The sequence below is a fragment of the Phaenicophaeus curvirostris genome, chromosome 11, assembly GCF_032191515.1.
Source record: "Phaenicophaeus curvirostris isolate KB17595 chromosome 11, BPBGC_Pcur_1.0, whole genome shotgun sequence".
Taxonomy (NCBI): Eukaryota; Metazoa; Chordata; class Aves; order Cuculiformes; family Cuculidae; genus Phaenicophaeus; species Phaenicophaeus curvirostris.
This window is the reverse complement of record NC_091402.1, coordinates 23,215,921-23,235,998: the sequence shown is the minus strand read 5'-3', so window position 1 is coordinate 23,235,998 and position 20,078 is coordinate 23,215,921. Positions and strand designations below refer to the sequence as shown.

The 20,078-nt window shown below is 42.1% G+C and overlaps 1 protein-coding gene across 7 annotated transcripts in view; it reads right to left on the bottom strand.

The window, feature by feature from the left end:
• ATP2B2 (ATPase plasma membrane Ca2+ transporting 2) overlaps window positions 1–15,487 on the bottom strand; it is a 211,913-nt gene extending 196,426 nt beyond the window's left edge. For all 7 annotated transcript variants that reach the window (XM_069865493.1, XM_069865496.1, XM_069865500.1 and 4 more), the window contains exon 1: window positions 15,383–15,487. The gene's annotated coding sequence lies outside the window, so the exon portion shown is untranslated. The remainder of the gene's footprint in view (window positions 1–15,382) is intronic.
• Window positions 15,488–20,078: the final 4,591 nt, after the last annotated feature.

Sequence of the window (20,078 nt, the reverse complement as noted above, 5' to 3'; positions counted from 1 at the left end):
CTGCAACATCTGATACAGCTAAACCTAAATCCACAGCTGAAATCAGCTTCTTCATGAGCTCAACAGTCTAAGACGTTCCTAAGAGTATGACAACAGCATTATACAAACATTCCACCTTCTTTTTAGTTTAAAGACAGATTCTTCCATATCACATGCAGATGTGAAAAACTATTTTTTGACACTCGAAACAAATCTTCTTTCAGAAGGAACATTCCTGGGCAGCAGATACCTACACTCCTCGCTAACAGAAAAGTTCCATTCCTTCAGAAAGGGTTAAAGAAACATATCCTTGTGTTCGTCAGAAATGAGTCAAGAAAGGATTCGGGGGCAAACAGTACGTGGCAGTATCTCCTCTGCCACTCAAGGGTGCTGTAAAGCAGCCAGGCAGTGTAGGAACCAGAAGAACAAGGAGAAAGAACCCAGAACACTTCTTACTTACAGAAAGTTATGGTAGATCCCACCTGGGTTCACCTACCAGTCAGCACGGATTGTGAGCTTTAGGTGAGCTGTTGACTAGATTTTTAACTACTTTTTCTCAGAAGCAGAAATGTTGCTCGTCTTCACTCAAAAAAATCCAACAATGCTCAGAAACTGTGAGCACGCTTGCAATGGAGGAAGGAAATGACAGCTAGTTTTAAGCTAGACACAGGATACTGGAGGGGAAAAGTGATACTGGTGTGTTTCACTTGGGTTCTTTGTCGGCTCACATCACAAACCCTGGCAAGCTCCCCTCCACAGGGCAGCAGAGCCCACAGGGAGGCGATCCAGGACCAGCAGGCAAATTTGGGAGCCCATAACTCAAGGCCTCCTCCAGAACTCAGCTGTCTGGATGACCAACACCATCATCACCTTTTTCCAGGGCTAATTCATGGACATGACCCCTTCGCAAGGCTTTTGTTCCAAACAAATCTGTCAGATCCCTTAACATCCAGTAATAAATCTGCAGATCGCTGCTGAGGCTACACAAACCACCGTACCACTTGTTCCCTGGCACATGCCCTTACCTGACCAATATGTGAAGACCACGCTAACCTCCCAGTCTCCAGAAACATATGAAGAATGGATGAAAATAAAAGTAAATTACTAGTAAATAAATACAAAAGCCTCACTGGAAGGGTAAGAAAATAAATAGGCAATGTTTATTATCACTGCAAAAAAAAAGGGAACAAGAGGGGGAAATTATCTGAAGCACTTGTAAACCAGTCAAAGCCAGAAAAGCGTTATTCTTTTCTGCTCTTTAAACTGTTAGGAGGTGGTTCACACAGGGGCTGTTAAGGGGCTGATAATTTAAGACCATTAAGCATTCAGCTGCCATTTCAGATTAATAATTCTGAAAGCAACCAGCACCATCAGATAAGCAATTGCCACTAAAATTCTACTCTAAATAGCATTACTTCTTAGCAATTCCTGTATGTGGAAGGATTCCTTAATCATTTCTGTATACAAATAGTCATTGTTTTTACACAGCATTGTCCTATGAAGATGAACTGCATACCTTTGTTATGTATCTTGTCATTTTGTTGTTCAAGTCAGACATTCCTGCTCTAAAAATACACAGTTTATAGAGTTCTTTTCAAAAGCGCAAGGAAAAGAAGATAATAAGTAATGCATATGCTTTTATATAGAGGTAATTTGTATACAGCGAAATAACACAATTACATTCAAAGCTAGGATTAAGACCTATATTTTTTGAATCAGTGAAGTCAGTTGACCTTGAGGATAAAAATAAATGTTGCAGTCCTGCATCACATTGTCGCTTAGTTCACTAAAGACATATGAATGTTGTGTGCCTACATACCATAAAACAGTTAAATATGGATATTCCATATTAATTATATTTAATGCTCCTAACTTTGATTTGTGGAGAGGAAAATTAGGTTTCCTGAGAGCTGCTCTAGCTTCCAAACATCATCTTATTCATGAGCAACAGAGACGCTTACAGCATTATATTTAGATAAAGCAGTGATGAGAACCCTCAGCATATTACTTGTAAAATTAAATCCCTCTGAGGTTTTGCTGCTCTTGCCATTTCATTAATTCTACCTCAGGAACAACAAAGGAGGATCATAATATGTGTAAGAGAGAAAATATTAAAATATATAACAAAACATAATTCAGAATTCTGTTTTCTACTTTTTAAATAATGGAAATTTGGTAACTTCTGTGAATGGGGAGAGAAGATTCCAATCCAAGCTTCCAAAACCCACTGAGATAAGAAACCAGCACTGGCTTCACATCATTTACTTTCTCACAGTCTAAACCAAAAATAAATTAAATATAATTACACAGAAACAAGCTCCCAGTCTGTCCCATTGTTAAGAATCAGAATAAGCTCATTCTGTTCAGAATATGTAATTCACTGGGTGTGGCAGGAGGTGTTTGCAAACCAGCTGATGGAAGAAACTCAGTGTTCTGGAAGGAAGAGTGCCCGCTTGCATTGAAGCTTCACACTTTCAGATCTTTTCATCAAGTATCATGTCTAGTCCTGTTACAGAAGAGACTAACGGAACTAGAGACCAGCACTCAACTGTGGGGATAAGGAACTTTTCCAAATTTTATACCAATACATTCTGACAGTTTAAAATAAATAGAATTGCTAAAAAACCCAAATCACCAAACAACAAAAAAACCCAAAACATACAAACCCACACAGCTACTGTGAAGTCATCTCTCTTCCACCAACACCAAAACTTATCTTTCATTTGTGGAAAGCCAGATCCTAAGGCAGAAATACTGTTACTCTCTTTTTCTAGTGCTTATGCACAAAATCCTGATGGTTCAGCTCTGCCCATTTCTGAGCTGACGCTGTGTCTCTGCCCGTCTCCTACAGAACAAGAGCCACAAAATGATGAGCACGGTTCACAGAGGACAGGGGTGGAAGCCACCTGAAATCCACCCATGTTTGACTAAAGAAATTCAGTGGAAAATGTGAATTATACAAACCAGAGATATAGCAGCAATAAAATAAGAATCTGCACCAGGATATTTAATTTATATGCTTTTTGGATCCTATGTTTTCTTGAAAGAAAAGTAATAGTCACCACAAACAAAGGACAGACATCCTGAAAGCATCCTGAAATCACAGCCTGTAGAGGCCAAAATTACCTCACTTGTAAGAAAATTCGTTTTCTTTTCTCCTGTCTCATGAGAAAACTTAAATGTATGATTTGTTTGGGCAATATGAACAGAGAAAGCAATCGCAATGGAGTTACATCACTAAGTATGCTTATGTGTGTTTGCAGAATCCGCACGAGTAAGGTAAATTGGTGATTCCAATCCTTACGGAAGAAACGCATAAGTAGTACGAGAAGCTGGAGGCCACGCACTTCAGTTTCTCTGTCCCTTACAGAACTAATCCAAGGGATTCTATTCAGACTCAACCAGTGACTCGTGCAGCGCTCAGCCACTCAGCAAGAGGAACGCAAACACTTGCCACTGGACTTACAAAACCCAGCATCGAGTCCAGTTGAAGCAATGCTGTTTTACAAAGACTGAGCCATAACTTTATAAAGAGCTGTTTGGATTTTTTGTTGTTTTTAAAGTCTTCAGACCTCTAGTTGTTAAGAAGATAAAGCAACAAGGCTCCTGACTAATCTCACTCTTGACTTTCAAACCAATAGCCAACCTTTTATAAATCAGGCACCTAACGAAGTCTGGCATCAGTTTTGGGTTATACTAAGCAAACAGTGTGATATTCTGCACTCTCTGGAGATAACAGCGACATTCAGAACCTTTACTCCCTTCGTCTCTCACTCCACCCTTCATCTGTAAATAATTGTTTCCACATTTATAAGCTTTGATCCCTGTGGAGATCTCTCTCAGATCTCCTACACACATCTTACATAAAAAGTCGCCCCTCTCATCAGCACACAATCAGCTCGAGCTCCACAAGACTACAGAGATGTATATTTAGCTGTAAAAGGATGAATGTTAGCACAGCTTATGTTCAGTTAAACCAGCCTGGTAAATGCTGAAGGACTGAGCAATTAGTCTGTGCTGAGCTCCACACTGGGGATATGATCACTATTCAAGCCAGATACTTAAACCTGGGTTTGGTAATTCTACCCAGAACCTTGTGGGCACATCCTCCTCCACCCCATGACTCCTCTGCAGCAACCACCTGCCACTGTGGTCTGTGGCAGGACAACACCTTCAACTCCAAGCTAAGTTCTGCTCCTCCTACTCAAACTACCTCCAAGACACTTTTTTCAAAGTACTACCTCAAATAAAGTACTTCCCTTCCATCCAACTAAAACACTGGTTGATGCTCTTCTGAGCTCCAAATTTACAGCTCTAAATTCTTCACAGTACTTAAGGAGGCTGGAGTTCATCCTGCTCAACAGCTTGGGGTGGGGGAGAGGGGCTGCGTGTTTAATAGCTTTCCAATGGAAATTTCCCAGGCTGGTAATCACAGTTTGTGTCTGCAGGAAACTGCCACAGCCACAAACAAGCCCATGATGAAAGAAGAGATTTTGAGATAGGAAGATGACCCTGCTGCAACAGTATTAGCTCAGGGCTAGGAAGATCAACGTGCAATTTCAACACCCATCACAAATTCTCCCTGTAACCTTGACCAAGTGATTTAATTTCACCGTGTCCATTTCCTAAATATATACACGATAGATCAGCTCCCAAATGTACAGTAAGGACAAGCACAAGATTGCTAAGCACTCAGAGAGTCTCTCAGTACTGAAGATCTTTCGTAGACAGATACAATCTATAGCATAAATATAAAAGAAATATTAAGTAGCCGAACCACTGAAGAATCTGATTGCACTCTGCTGCACTGCTGCAAAAATCCAGAGGTGTAAACTCATCTTTCAGGCGCTACCGAACGTAACCACACAGAGCTGAGGAGGACTACAGACTTCATCCAGTGAGTTCTTAAAAACACTGAACAACTTCTTTTCATGCATGGGAAATAACCTCAACTGTTCAAGAGGTCTTTATCCCAATTTTTAATTGACATACATTCTGGCCAGTTCTCAGAACATAAACTTACCAAGCATCAAAGTCCACGTGAGACTGAGGTATGAAGGACATCCAGCACTTCCATCTGATCTTGTGAGACAATTCCTGCTCTTCTTGCTTACCTTCCACTTTCAAGGTTCTTTGTTCCTGTGGCAAAATCACCCCTCTCAATTTAATTCTATTTCCAGATCCCTTCAGATATAAAACTGGACTGTAAGTGGTTACTCAGATTTCAGCTAGGATCTCTTAAAACAAACCAACCAACCTCCTTCAGAATGCAGCAAGTTTTGTGTTAAGTGCATGCAAAATTTCTGTATGCACTGAGCAACACCTGGAGCATCTCCTCAAATCCCACACATGCACAGGGCTTAAGGAACTCCGTACAAAGGGTCACTGTTGGGTTTTTTTCATTCCTACTACCACATTTCTACAACTCTGTTTCTGTCCTTCTATGAGCTCCTAGTGACAAAGCACCGATCTGAGGGTTTGTGTTATCTCTATGCCCACTATTTAAATATGAAAACCATTAGTGACACTAAGAGCCCTGTTTTCTGCAGGGCAGGAGTTCCAAACTTATTTCACCTGTGCACTAACGCTGGCAGTAGGACCTCACCTTCGGCACCTCAGAATCCTTTCCCATCTTGCTCCACAAAACTGGAATCCCAGCGCCACGCGCTTACCTCTGCCCCCTGTCGTGGTGCACGGGCTCACTCGCCCGTGGCGAGGATCTGCCCTCTACCCAGTGCCTGGTGGTCCTCTTCCCAACAAGGCCCTCTGCGGGGCGGCAGCGTGGAACGGCGAGCAGGGTGCAGAGGAGCAGCTGCTGGGGACCAATCCACACCAGAGGAACAGCCTGCAGAAAGGCATTTTATCTGTGCAGACAGAATGGGGAGCTGCCATCTCTGCACACCACTTTGAAACGTACCACTAGTGACGTTAGCACCACAGTTTAGAAACCTCTGCTCCAAAAACATACAACCCCTCCAGAAAAGATAAGTGGAAGAGACCTATTAAACATTCTGAAATGAAAATTCCATAGAATACATGGAAATGCCATCACCCAGACTTCTGCTGCCACTGGCTTTCTCTGCAGCATTTAAATCTTGCCATCACAGCCTTTTCTTTACGAAGATGACTGTCCAAACCTAAAATCTTACACTTCTAGCTGCATGAATCTGCTTAAAGACAGGAAAAGATTGCAGCAAGGAATTATAATCTCAGCCATTTGTTTCAAAGGAATGCTAAACAGGAAGCAAAAGAAAATCTAAAAGCTTTTAGAATCATTTCAGTGCAAATTTCAGCAGAAACACCCAGATTGAGTGCTTAGCTAGCATGACTGGAAATTCAAAAAATTTAAGAGATGGGAAAGAAAAAACCATCCACCCCCTTCCGCCCCCATCCTTCCAATGGGGCAGCAGCTCCTGCTTCCTCCCAGTTTGTTCTGCTGTCTCTCTCTCACCTCGGTAGACACAATTTAGATCAAAGAACGCTGCTGTTCTTTCTGTTCTACAAAAGCAAGCATCACTGATACAAGTGCATGCTGCTTGGGGCATTTTTAGTAACTTTCTCCTTTGTGATACCACTCCTTGTTCTTGTTCTGGGTTTCCTCTTGGGTGCACAGGCAGTGTCCAAGGGAACGGGACGGCAGCCGTGGAAAGAGAAAATAATGGTTTTTATCCTTTTTATTCCCCAGTTAAGCGCTGCACTGTTCTTCTTTTGTCAGTCCTTCCAGGTAAAGACAACATATTCATGCTCAAAGAAGAGGTGTGAGTGGTGGTTGCCAGGTGACTGGTGAATAACTGGGAGGCCAATTAACCATCTCTTCTCACAGGCACAGGTACCCGATGAGAGGAACAGAGGAAACGGATAAAGAAAAAAACAAAGAAAAGCTTGTTTTCTGGTTCAAGATCCCCTTTGATTTGGATTTGTGTTTATTGTTACTTTGCAGTTGTGCTTCCCTTCCCTTCTGTATGGCAGAGAAAGCGAACACCAGTGCGTGCGGCTGTGCCCCCGCGCCCCCCAGCCCCCGGCACGGCTCAGGCAGCACCAAGGCTTGTTCCGCTGGCGGCAGAAGCGAGCGCAGCATCAGCGTGTTTGGGAAGGGGAACAGAACTCTGGGCCTCGTTTCTCTCCTTGGAGCAGCAGCCAGATCCAGGGCACTATTTTCTGCCTTCCATCCTGTACGGCTGCAGTAATTTGGATCTTCTCCTACTAAGCTGAGCAAGCACGGGGGAGGAGGAGGAGGAGAAGGCACTCATCTCTTCAGAAAGCAGCACTGACACCGAGTGTGTAGGTGATAATGACTGCTTCTGGGGAACTGACACAATACCGAGTGCTTCCAGTATTGTGAAACTTTGCCGTGAGAGGAGTAAAGGTCCACTGAAGCGATTAATTCATGATTTTTATTCTATTGCTCCCTAAGAAAGTCACAACATGAACAATTCTAAAGTGATTCCCCAGCTGTTCAAATATACACAGTGAGAAATGACAGCAGTGTATCATCCCACTTGGGTGACCGGGAAAGAAGGGACTGTTCACCTTTCTTCAATTCTCTAGAAAGACTGAAAACGTCAGCTATGAAACGAAAAACAGAAAGAAAGAAAGCACGTTCTTCCATGCAGAAAGGAAAAAAAAAGCTCAATTAAGTGTGGTGAGTAGCAAACGCACAGGAAGCAAATTTAAAATGAATCACAAGATGAACATTCCCCAGCTCCCCACACATCGCTCTTCTACATAATTAAGCTAAAACTGTCCTTACAGAGGGAAAGAAAGCTGCAATAGCTTTATTTACAGACAAACAATTATTCAACTGTAAACACAGCTCACACAGGACTTAATGGAGAAAGCATCGAGACAGCTATCAACTACATGTTAGATCTCCCTGGCAGATGCCGAGTTGCAATTGCAGTCTTTTTCACCTGGGGAATTCTCAAATATTCCCCCCTTTATCTGGACTAACTTGTGCCATCCCTATTCCAAATACACTAAAAACGGTCTCAGCTTTGGGATTTTTCAGCCTGGGCCAAGGCCTGTTTGCACATGGTGTGTCTGGGCAACAGTACAAAACTAAAAATTAACTAGCAGCATGCAGCCCTATAGAGCCCACCATAAAACGGCGCTGGTGGGGCAGCAATCCTGCCTGAACCATGTCCTCTTTGGAAATCCACAAATGTTTGCTGGAGAATTGCACGTGTTTCACCACAGCAAATCTCAGGTTACCAAGTAAAAATCCTAATGCAAGACCCTTTGCTAAAGCACGACTTGTTTTGAGGTAGAATTTTCTTCCCATCCTGACTATTTCACTGTTCAAATATTGCTTTTGCCCAAGACATTGGCCTCCATTCTTCGCTCCCAACTTGCACGTCTAAGTTTTTCTTGTGTTATTATGTTATTTGGCACACGGAGAATGAGGTTAAGTGGTAAATTATTACCTTATCTTTGCAAGATGAATTAGGCCTCGACACAAAGGTGCCGAAAGTAATTATCATAGTAGATGAGGCCTGGTGAGAATTGCAAAGTTAACCTCTGCGCATCGAGCTCTGTATTTGCTCATGCTCGGGAAGGTTCTGCACCCTCAGGTTTCTCATTCGTAAGTGACAAACACCCGTCACCATTCCTGTTAATGTCTGTGAGAGTCACACAGCTCCCTTATCCCAGAACAAGCTCATAATCAAAAAACTGCATAAATCTTTGTCTTGTTTGATTTTTCCGCTTGGATACAGGTTCTACAGGTTGCTTACAGTGCTGGGTTCAGTGCCACTGATGAGATTAGAGGGAAAGGACCCTCAGACAACAGGAGGAATGTATGAGCTACTCAGGGCAGAGCACAGAGAAGAGATGGGTGAGCTCTTACAGCTTCTCCTGCATTTGAGGATGGGTAGTTCAAAGTTAAACAACTTTACATTGAATTAAAGAACACTACATACTGCATAGACATACTGTAAAATACGAGACTGAGCACAGTCTGCACAAGCTCCTAAACACTGAAATTAGACTCGTCTTGTACGGGTACTACCAACAGGGAGCAACTCTGGAAAAAGAATGGGTGATAGAAAGGCAGAGTGAGTAAACAAATCAACAGCTAAATATTGCTTTCTAGGAAATTCTATTTTTGTTTCGACAATACTGTGCTGGGTGAGTTACATTTCTGCAGGGAACAAGATCATGAATAATACTGCACTAACCAACTGATGGCGAACAAAACATGGAAATTTAGCCTAACAGAGAGAAGTTCGCTGAAGCAGTTTTCTACATCACTCACATAAGATAATGAAACCCTAAATACTTCATCACACCGCATTCCTCTGAGTCCGTATCTTTTCCAATATGCATCTTCCATTCTAAAAATATTTTCTATTTTACCCTTTGGCCATTAGCCAAAATGAATATCACCTAATCCTTTCTAGGTATAATGTTAAAATCCAAAGAGAAATGCAATTTCTACAGAGTCCCAAGAGCCTTTCTGGAACACGCCATGCTGACACATGGATTTCAAAAACACACTAGGAGATTCTTGACCTTTTACTCTTCCAAATCAGTTGCACTAAAGATACAGGTCATTTTGCAACAGGAGTTCTCCCTGTAAGAGAGTCTGCAGAAAGTAGTATGCGTTTCTTCTAGGAGAACTTCCTTTTATTTCTGAATACGAGATAAAGGGCTACTTTAGAAAAAGATAAAAATCACAAAAATGAAATGTTAAAGATCTGTTAGAAAGAACTCTTAAATCCTGGACTTACAGAAACACTCAAAATCTACGAATGGTGTTGTGGTCAATAATGCCTCCGTGCAGTTTGAATATTATTTTAGCTTCTTTGGACTGTTTTCTCTTGGGGCACCACAAACATCTGTGGATGAAAGCCCACAGAACCTCTCCCACGTCACAGCTCCCTGATCACTACTCGCCACCCCTGAGCTCCTGCCTTGGTTTTCCCTACTGTATGTTAAGGTATGTTCTTTCCAAATAAATCCAAATTACAGTCTCCTGTTCCAGCTGTATGGATTTTCATTTCAATAGCTAGGTGGAGGAGGTATATAAACTAGCATTGCCCCCATCTGATGTAAAGTCGTACCTAAGCTGATGAGTGCACCACCAAAATAGCTGTTCAAAATGCATCATTCATATTGGTTTCCAGCTCCTTGTAACACAGGAACTGAACCGCCACTGCATAAAGCTTGAAAATGTCTTATACTGGGAAAGCATTTTGTAAGCACAATGCAATGTCGTAATGTAAAGCAAGAAAAAAATATCTAAATGATGCTTCTTTAATTTATAGTATGAAAACTACCTCTGTCATTTGACAGCAGAATTAACAAAAGTCTTGCTACACACAAAGTTTATGAAAAAAACATGAAACACAGGCTGAGACCTCTACAGCAAAATCAAAGGATTAAAATGAGGCTCTGGATGAAAAACAACAGAGCTTTTCATAAGTTTTAAATCTTGCAATGAAATCTTCACTGCATCTCGGCTGGTGATGAGTGATAATAGTCCATGTCTGAACAGGCACACACACCCCATGTTGTGCATGCGTGTGCAAAGAAATCTGTGAGTTAAAGTTCATTTTTTTACTCTTAATATTCAAAATACTTACTATGATTTCAGGGAATCTTCTGTTTCTGCCACTTTTCTTTCACGTGCAGTCTGCAATAAAACTCTTTTTTCAGGTTTGCACAATGTAATTTTCTCCTCCTTTCTCCTTCTCTTTTTTTCCTTTCTTTTTACCACTGTATATTTTATCAAAACTAATTCAAATTCCATGAAAGCAAGATAGAAAATTCTCTGATCCTTAATAATCCCACGTCTTAACTATCGCAATCTCCTCCACTTTAGCCTTCACAAATCCCAATTTGCTATCCCTTAATTCTATTCTAAAATACTAAACCAGTTGTGCTGGGTCTTTACTTGGATTGCTTGGGGGCGTGTCTCTTCTCTTCTCTTCTCTTCTCTTCTCTTCTCTTCTCTTCTCTTCTCTTCTCTTCTCTTCTCTTCTCTTCTCTTCTCTTCTCTTCTCTTCTCTTCTCTTCTCTTCTCTTCTCTTCTCTTCTCTTCTCTTCTCTTCTCTTCTCTTCTCTTCTCTTCTCTTCTCTTCTCTTCTCTTCTCTTCTCTTCTCTTCTCTTCTCTTCTCTTCTCTTCTCTTCTCTTCTCTTCTCTCATCAAACAGTGCCTCACTGTTCCCTCTGCCTGAGCTGCTCACCTGGAGCCACAAACACCTGTGTTCTGCAGCCATCTCTGACTGCCCACATACCACCACATGTGCTCACAAAAGGCAAAATTTACCAGCCAACCTCTAACAAGTCTCTCTTACACCTGCTGTGGTTCTCCAATAACTAGAGGTGACCCACTTCTGATCATCACAAACTCCAGTTCAACCGCAACTTCTGATCCAGAATGTCTCTCATGAACCAGCTCCAGAGACAAGAAGCTCCCTTATTATTAAAACTCTTCCCACAGAGGAAGGACCTTCTGCCAGCCCTTGTCAGAAATCGTACAGGACTATTTGCCCTTCTGAATTTTCAGGAATGCAACTTCTTGGCATTTGAAAAAAGTGTATGAGAAAACAAAGATTCAGCACCATCTGCAACCTCACCACCTCGTCAAGTATTTTCATCTCATCCATAAAGCACACTGGCAAGTAGAAACCTGTGCACTCTTAGAAGAAAGAGAGGAAAAGGAAAAGAGTTGAGCTGTTGAAAGAGAAGGCTTTGCACACTGGGCACAGAATTGGGCTCTGTCTCAGAGGCATCTCCCCAGCAAGACTGACAGAGACATTCACAGTGATGAATCACACTACTCCAGCCTGACTGCGCGCCAGTTCTCTGGGGACATGGGGTATGATGGAAAGAGGAAGAATTCCTCAGCAGTGAGGTCTGGCAGAAGATTAACACAAAACCCCAGAACTACCACAGAAAAAAAGAAAAGGAGGCAGGCCCCAGCTGATGGGAGTAAGGCCAGCATCACATCCCAGGAAGTGACAGAGGAACTGGAAGAGGTCGGGGGGACCCACTGAGGTCATTCCCACAGCTCCTTCAGTTGCACCATGGACCGCTGCATGAAGAGGTTCCTCCTGCCAAGCACAAGCCATTTACAGAGACTAATGTGGAGGCATCACCCTTCAAGCCGTAATTTATATCCCAGGGGCCAGGACTGTTCAGAAAGAGTAAGGATAAAAGTACCAATAAAGAACTATTAAATAACTATAATAAAATAACTATAGAAAATTATTCCTTGCTTTTTATTTTCACCAGGTGTTACTCCACAGCAGCCTCACAGGCAAACGTTGGATGAACACTTTCACCTGCGATGCCACTTCGCCTCTGGTGCCCAGCTCACACCAGCTGCACACCACAGAATTTGGCACTGAGAAACAAACCAAGTGCTTCTCTTTCCTCCAACAGTTTCTAAGCTAGACATCTGCAGTTGTCAAGTCCCTTTTTGGATGCTGGGAAGCCATTGCCATTTACATTTGCCTTCATACACACACACGCGCTCATTTCTGTAACGCTGACATCGCCACGGCTTTTATCCTTGTTCCAATACAACGCTGATGGAGAGAATAAACTGCCTACTACAGATGAGGTGTTGGACAGCTGTTCCTGTGGTAAAAGGGAGGTTTTTAAATTGAGTGTGGGAAAGTCCATCTAATGGACAACAGTGAGATATATATTTGTGTTTATAAAACCAGCAGGAGATGTAATTTATAGTTCTCCTCTGTTCTGATTTGGGCAGGAGGACTCATAGCATATCACTGCCATGAAGATTTAATAGGGAGCAGTAAGATCCTGCTTATATTCTCATTTTCAAGAGGTTCTTTAAAACACAATAACTTCTAAAACAGAGATGTAAAGTTACTGCAAATGACACGAAGAAAAATGTTCACCAAATTCAGAACAAAAGGTAGTGATCTCTCCTATACTGCAGCCCAGCTCAGGGCAGCCCCTCAGAACCGAGCCCTGGCATCTCAGCACCCTATCACTCGAAGGTAAGGAAAAAAGTAAAATCCCACCACAAACCCAAACCAAACAAACTCAGCCTTGCACTGAATCCTCCTGCACTAAACCTAGTGCCAGTCCAGCGCTAGTGCCAGGAGCTGACACTCAGTGATTTGGGCTAACGTGAACTAGAAAGCAGCAATTTTCCTATCTATCCTGTGATAAAGTTCTGTGGGACAAGCAAATGATGTGTAAAAATTCCATAGCAGCTGATGAAAAATAAAACTTGAGGAAGCAGCAAAAAGCTCATAATGAAGAAATGCATTCCACCACAGGTGGCAGGAAATTGGAGCTACTGATAGCAAGTGTGATGGGCTCAGGCAAAGAAGGAAAATCAGCATAAGCATGAAGGTAAAGAGTGATAGCGCCAGAAAAAAAGCCCCAAAGCACTCTCCAGAAACCTATCATGAGAATCAAATTAAAAGTAGTAAGTAACACATTCACATTTTCTATAAAACCTTGCATTTAAACACACTCTCAAATACTTTGTGAGTTTCAGTCACTGGCTGCAGCCCATGTGTTGCTTGTGTACAGAAAAAGCAAAGCATCACTTCATAAGTCACGGAGTCCATCCACACAGACAGTGCCGAGGACCAAGACTCCCAAAAAATCAAACCCTGTATCTTGGAACAATAGAGACACATAAGGAACAAAGCCATGAGGAGCCAGAGCAGCCAGGCTGACCAGGGAAGTGCGGCAAGGGACCTTTCCTCTTGGAGCAGTCACTAACCCTTCTCCAGTTTCTCTGGATTTGCTGACAGACTCTCCGGCTTGCGGAAAGGGACGTAGGGAGTGCAAAGGATCACACACTGTTGCAAAAGCTGGGAAGTACCAACAGCAAAGACAAAATGAAAATCACCCACAGCACACAAAAATAACATAACTCTTTTTAAAAAATTATTTTAAAAATATTACCAAAACAAGACAGTTATTGCTTTATTTTTTTGTCTTTTTAGCAATGTTCAACTTTTCAAAACTATTTTCAATCAGAGCAGTGTGTATCACCGGCAGGATGCTGCTCTACGCTGCAGAAAGCCTCCTTAACTGCTCATGGGAAAGATGCAAAGCCTTTGTATCGAAGCAGTGGTCATTAATTGTTTTGTGTTTTTCCTATCAAAAGTAATTGGGCACAGGTCACAGAGGAGGACACATTCTACAAACAGACTCTTAGTACGTTTCTGTCTCCTTGCTAAAAAAAAGACAAGTGTGATTCTTTTTCTTTCCCAAGAAATTGGCAACCAATGTCACTACCATGCTGGGACTGCATTTATTGCTGTCATAAAGCAAATTTGCTCAGACATCTCCTAGTAATTTTTTAAATTAAAAGTAATCTTACACTTCACTGTACAAAACTATTTAAGAGTAAATACTTATTAATTTTTCTTTATTGGTTCTACTATTTCATAAGCCCAAGACTTGATTTAGTAGACAGTGAGTCCTAGTTCCCTCTTTTCTATATTACTTTGATTATTATGCCCCATTTTCCCTTTTTGTCTAATGAACCTTTCACGACAAGAGAGGTAATAAATGAAAATAGAGATTGTACATTTATTGTATCACCACTCACAAATCACTAGAATCACTTCCTGTTCAACAGAAAATCCAGAATAAGTACCACTTTTTAAATTTTCACATTAAAAATAATGGAATTTCCATTCATTCAGGGCAAGCCGGGCAACTTTGTTTTAACGTTTATAAAGATCAGCTGATGCAAGCGTCCTCACTCCTAGTGCCATTGTACCAACAGAAATGCTTCAAATAATCTGGTGCTGCCCCCTGCCCAAAAGCGTCACTTACATTCCTGCTGGTCTAAGTGGATCATCATGCAAAATTTATTGCTTCCAAAACTTAACAATTAAGACACCCCACCATCTAATTACAGAAATGAAAAGGTCTCCTCGCTTCTTAGACAGAGCATTTTCAGAATCAGACAAGGATGAGATTCATAGCACACAGCGCATGATGACACGCATGTCAGCACTTGACCAGGACCTAAGAATTTAATTTTATTAAGTTTTAGTTTATACAATATAGCTCATGATATAAATAAAAAAAAAATTAGTTGTGTTTCAGTATTGGCCATGGCAGAAGCCAGCGTGGACGCAGTCCAAACCACACATTTGTCACACTTACATACAACGCAACGGTCAGAGAAAGCAAATCGGTCTTTGAATTAGGGGAAGGTCTCCCTCAGTGATGAGAAGAGCAAATAGCATTTTTACGTGGCAGAAATCTCTGACCGGTGGCATGGCAAAGTGAACTTTTGTTTCCTTGGCTGGTGTCACTAATCCAAAAATTAATATCTTGTTGATCAGTAAGAGGTGAATTCCTCAGGAATTTTCCATTTCCATTTTCTAGGATTTCTATTAAGTTACAACAGTGGATTTGTCATTTTGGGGAGAAAAAGAAAAACCAACATACCGTGCTGTTGTCTTATGAAAACCAATGAGTGCTTCATCAACAGGGCTCCAAGTTACATACCCAGCTGGGTCTTCTCGTGTTGGTTCATCAATCTTTATTTCAAAACTGGAAGAAAGATAATTAGAGTTGACAAACCCCAGAGAATTAAGTAAATTAACAGAACAAATGAGGATGGATCTAAAGGATACCACAAAGGAGGAACAGATGCAAGAGCAAACATCCAGCGTCATAAATGGTTACAGACCATTCTGCAGTTAAATAACTGATTTAAAAGTTCTAACTCTGTGACCAAAGATCTATATTATTAGCCCAGCACTACGAGTCTCAGTCCCAGCAGTCACTCCCGTCACTCATCGGTGCTGCAGCCCTCTGGCCTCTCATCTGCGTGTCGGCCAGAGGGAGGAAGGGGGCTGGGGAGAAAGATTCTCCACGTGTGTCTTGTGTGACAGAAGAACCTGGAAGTGAATAACTGAGCGCTCTGAAGGTCAGCATGATGGTGTCATCATGAATAAATGACATTCTGATGTGTTTCATAAGAGATGCTCAAGAAGGCAGATGGCACTCACGGGCAGCAGTCCTGCAAGGCAGGGAGTACCTGCTGGATGCACGATAGCTCCATGTGTGAACACGTCTGCAGGGAACCACACATTTCCATGGGAATACAGCTCAACACCAATGGCTAATGTAATTATTTCACAAAGGGAGAGAAAAGACTTTACACAAAGTACACTTACAATCAACTCAGTATTTTTTTCAATCATATTTTAATTGCTGAAGTTACAAACCAATTATCTATAAACCAAGACTAAGGACAGCTGCTAAGATCCACCATACCAGGAGTAACTCTGCGCTAGTAACTCTGCACGATCTCGGTTTAGTGGACAAAATACGTTCTAGATATTAAAAACTTTCATTTTTAATTCAAGTTCAGGAAAAATGTAAGCCCTAAGTAACTATTCAGAAACCTATCACTGCAGTGCCACACCCCCAGGTCATAAAGGACACAACGTAAGCACACAGTCCAGCATTATGTATTTTTTATACATCTACATACACACAAACACAGTGGTAAATAAAAGGTCATCAAACATTACGAAGGCTTTATCTTCCTGGCAACAAACCAGATAACCGAGCCGCATAGCTGAACCTGAGATAATGCAAGACAAATCAAATGATTCTAGAACTAGCTTGAGGACTTTTTCCTTCCACTTGTAGTGTGGTACCTGCTTAATAATATACAGCTACCCTTCACAACTGCTTCAAGTATTGTCATTATCCCTCAAGCTCGAAGAAGTTAGGTAGGTGTAAAATAATCAGAATGACAAGCACATTAAATGTCAAGCCTAAATAAGAACCAAAGTTGGAATCTCTGAAAGATGCTGATACTCCCACAGTTGGGCAAAAAAGTGTGAACTTCAAAAACCACTTCAAAAACCACAACCATTTGGGGCCTGCATTTTATATCAAATACACAGAACACTTTGCCTTAATGGCATCTAATAGCTGGAAAGCTGACCTGGTATTAGGAAGTAAAATCAAATGTTAACCAAGTCATCACAGATACTTCCTGCCCCAAAACAGGTTTTTATTTGGGACTCTTCAATTCAAACACTTCAGGGTATTGTTAGGAAAAGAGAAAAACCAGAAAACAAAACCAAACTGCCCTCTGCAGGAGAGAAAGGAAGGGATGAGTAATACAAGAGCCTGTACTACACAGGGCACCAAAAATATAAACTGTAACATAAACTGCCAAGTTATAAAACGTTTCTTCATCCATTAAAACAACTTTCCAATCCATTTTTAATTGCAGAATGCAATCACCATCAGAATTCAAATCAAGCACTCTTTTCCAACTGCATATATACCAATTAAATATTTTCAGGTGAAGATGTCTAAAATCTAAATTAGATTGGGAACTCTTCCAAGAAGGGATTTTCTTTCAACTAAGTTTATACCGTAAGGTAGTGTCCCAGCCATGCTTCAGCCTCCTGGGCTTCATGAAAATGAAAGCACTGAAGAAACACATCGAAAAGCCTGGCACACGTTATGCGTGACAAGGTGGTCACACCTATTACTGGATGTTTGATGAAAATCACACCAATGTATTTTTTGTCTATAATAAGCTTCTCCTTTCTTATTCACACTTTCCTCCACATTAGCTGCTTTATTTTCCAGTTGAACTGCATGGCAAAAGAAGCCTTGCAGGACACTCAGGGCTTGAGAATGGCTCCACTGAAAAGACTTCAACTGGGACTCTCCGTGAAGTTAAGTCTGACAAGTTAAGTCTGTGAAGAGATATTCACGTGGAAGAGACTCTTGGATAAAAGACCTATAACAGAATCAATAGATTGACAGATGGATCAAGAGCAACCGGACTGAGGTCCCCAAGTCACTTTGCCTCGACCATACGAAGCTGTCAGCCAGGAGTAATAATGAAATGGATTTGATTTGAAGTAATCAAGCACCAAGGTTGAAAGACCTCTGTGTAACCACGTCCTAGCTGTGTGCTCGGTAAGAGGAGAAAGCATTCTGTAGAGCTGGAACAAGTTACAGAAACCATCCAAAACATCCTACCTTACACAGCATGCAGTTTTCCATGTTTCAGGACTTTTAAAGTATAAAAGAAAACTCTCTAGTTCACAACCCTACATAATTCTACAACCAATTCATAAAACTAGGGACAGCGATCAGCTGTTTAGCACTTGCTAACATGCCATTTCCTTCCCTTCAAGGGTGCTGGGACTGTCATGCCAGCTGAACTCCATACTCAACACAGAACTAACAAGAAAGTACTACGGATAAAGGTAAAAATAACTGCAGTTAAAAGGACATTAAAAGATTTGTTGGCTTTCTTCTTTGGCTAATGAAATGTAAGAAAATACATAAATCCAAAAATAATCTATGCAAAACGAGCCGATGCTATCTGACTGAGCACTTACTTGTGAGGTCTTCTTAAAGATAACATTTTCTCTTCCTAGAGAGTACCGTGAACCAGCCCCACACTCAGACAAGTTAAGTATGTGGTCATATGTTAAAGAAATAAAAATGAAAACCTCTTCAATGTTCAAGAACGCTCTCTAAAGCACTTACTCTATAAAAAGAAATCTGACTGAGAGAGTACATACACCTGATTTATTTCAGGGAACAACACAGGAATAACAAGAGTGCCACCTATCCTTCATGATGGAAAACAGAGCTTCCCATGGACTGACTGGGCTGTTGAAAACCCCGGGCAACGGAACCTGACAGCAAGGAACACGTAACACTCTCCAGCTGGGCAGAAACGTGGTTAAAAAATAAGAAAGAAAGGAATATTGCATGTAAAAGCAGGATGACAAAGAAATAGAGGAGGAGGATGTGGGAAAAAAAATCTGTTGGGTATCAAGAGCATAAAACCCAATAGATTGAGCCCTGGCAAGACTAATGATAGCTTAAAGCTTCAGCCACGTTTTTGGCTTCAGTAATGATTTTATCAAAATAGGTTTGCATGTAACAGGCAGAGTAAGCTGAGCCTGAACCAAGCTGCCGTTCCCAAGCAGCACCTGCCGGCTGACGAGTGAAGAAAACCCCCTTCCAGTGCGGACAGACCGGAGCAGCTGAGCTGGGGCGAGGTGGATATTTTCAGTTTTTAACGTTACAGTGGATACCTGAGTAATGCTGACCGGTAACCCTGGCACCTTGATCATGAACATAAGCAGAAATTATTAAAATCTATAAATAAACACCTAGATAAACACCCTATTTCAGGAAGGAACATCAGTTCCCCTTTTCTGTGAAGGGAACTGCACAGACCTGCTGCAGGCACATGCATGAGGACAGTCAGATGAAGTGATGCATCTGGATAGTCTAAAATCTAGTAGGTGTAAGCAAGCTTTCCACAACACCTTTCATGAAGGGAGTCCTCTGAAAATGAAGTCACCCAGAGATCCTACAGGCAACCCGAGCTTTTAGGACACAGCCGGTTAGGAGCTGGGAAGCAGAGCGGGAGGAGCGCTGCATCCCCCACCTGCAGCAGGGCACCAGCAGAGCCCTCTGGGAACTGAGCTGCGACCAGGGCTCCACGGAATCCCCCGTAACCAGGAAAGGCAGCGAGCAAAGCCAAGCTATTCATGTGAAAATGCTGATGGCTGAACCATGAAGCAGCATGAACAGAGCTTCCAAGACCCTGTGACCAGACATGGAAGTGCCAGAGGAATTTCAGTAAAGGAATCCATGACACGATGCACATAGCAGACAATTCTGATGTTGTTGCTCAACTGGGTGGTCTCTGAGCTCATCATTGCGACATGGGAGCCAGGTTTGAGGACGTTTGTGGACACCTGGCCTGACCTGGGCCAACGTCCCCCATGTCTGCAAACACAGAAGCCTTGGCAGCAGCTTCACACAGCAGAACAGAGTCGTCCCTGTGCAAGCGCCACGGCCTCTCAGCTGAGCGGAAACCTCTTGACAGCGAGGCGATATTTTTGCAGTCAAGTGGACACTGCTGACAGCCAGACAATCATCCACACCCAATTCCCGAGGCGACTGAGGTGTGAGACACCGAGCACCAGCGAGCACTGCTTGCCAAGCACATCTTTGACAGAGGCATGATTTACAGCACACACAGAACACAGCGTCGTGTTGGGAGAGAGCAGAGTCCACATCTGTCAGAACTCAACAATTTTAACACCCCAAAGGTACCACCCGGGGAACGCAG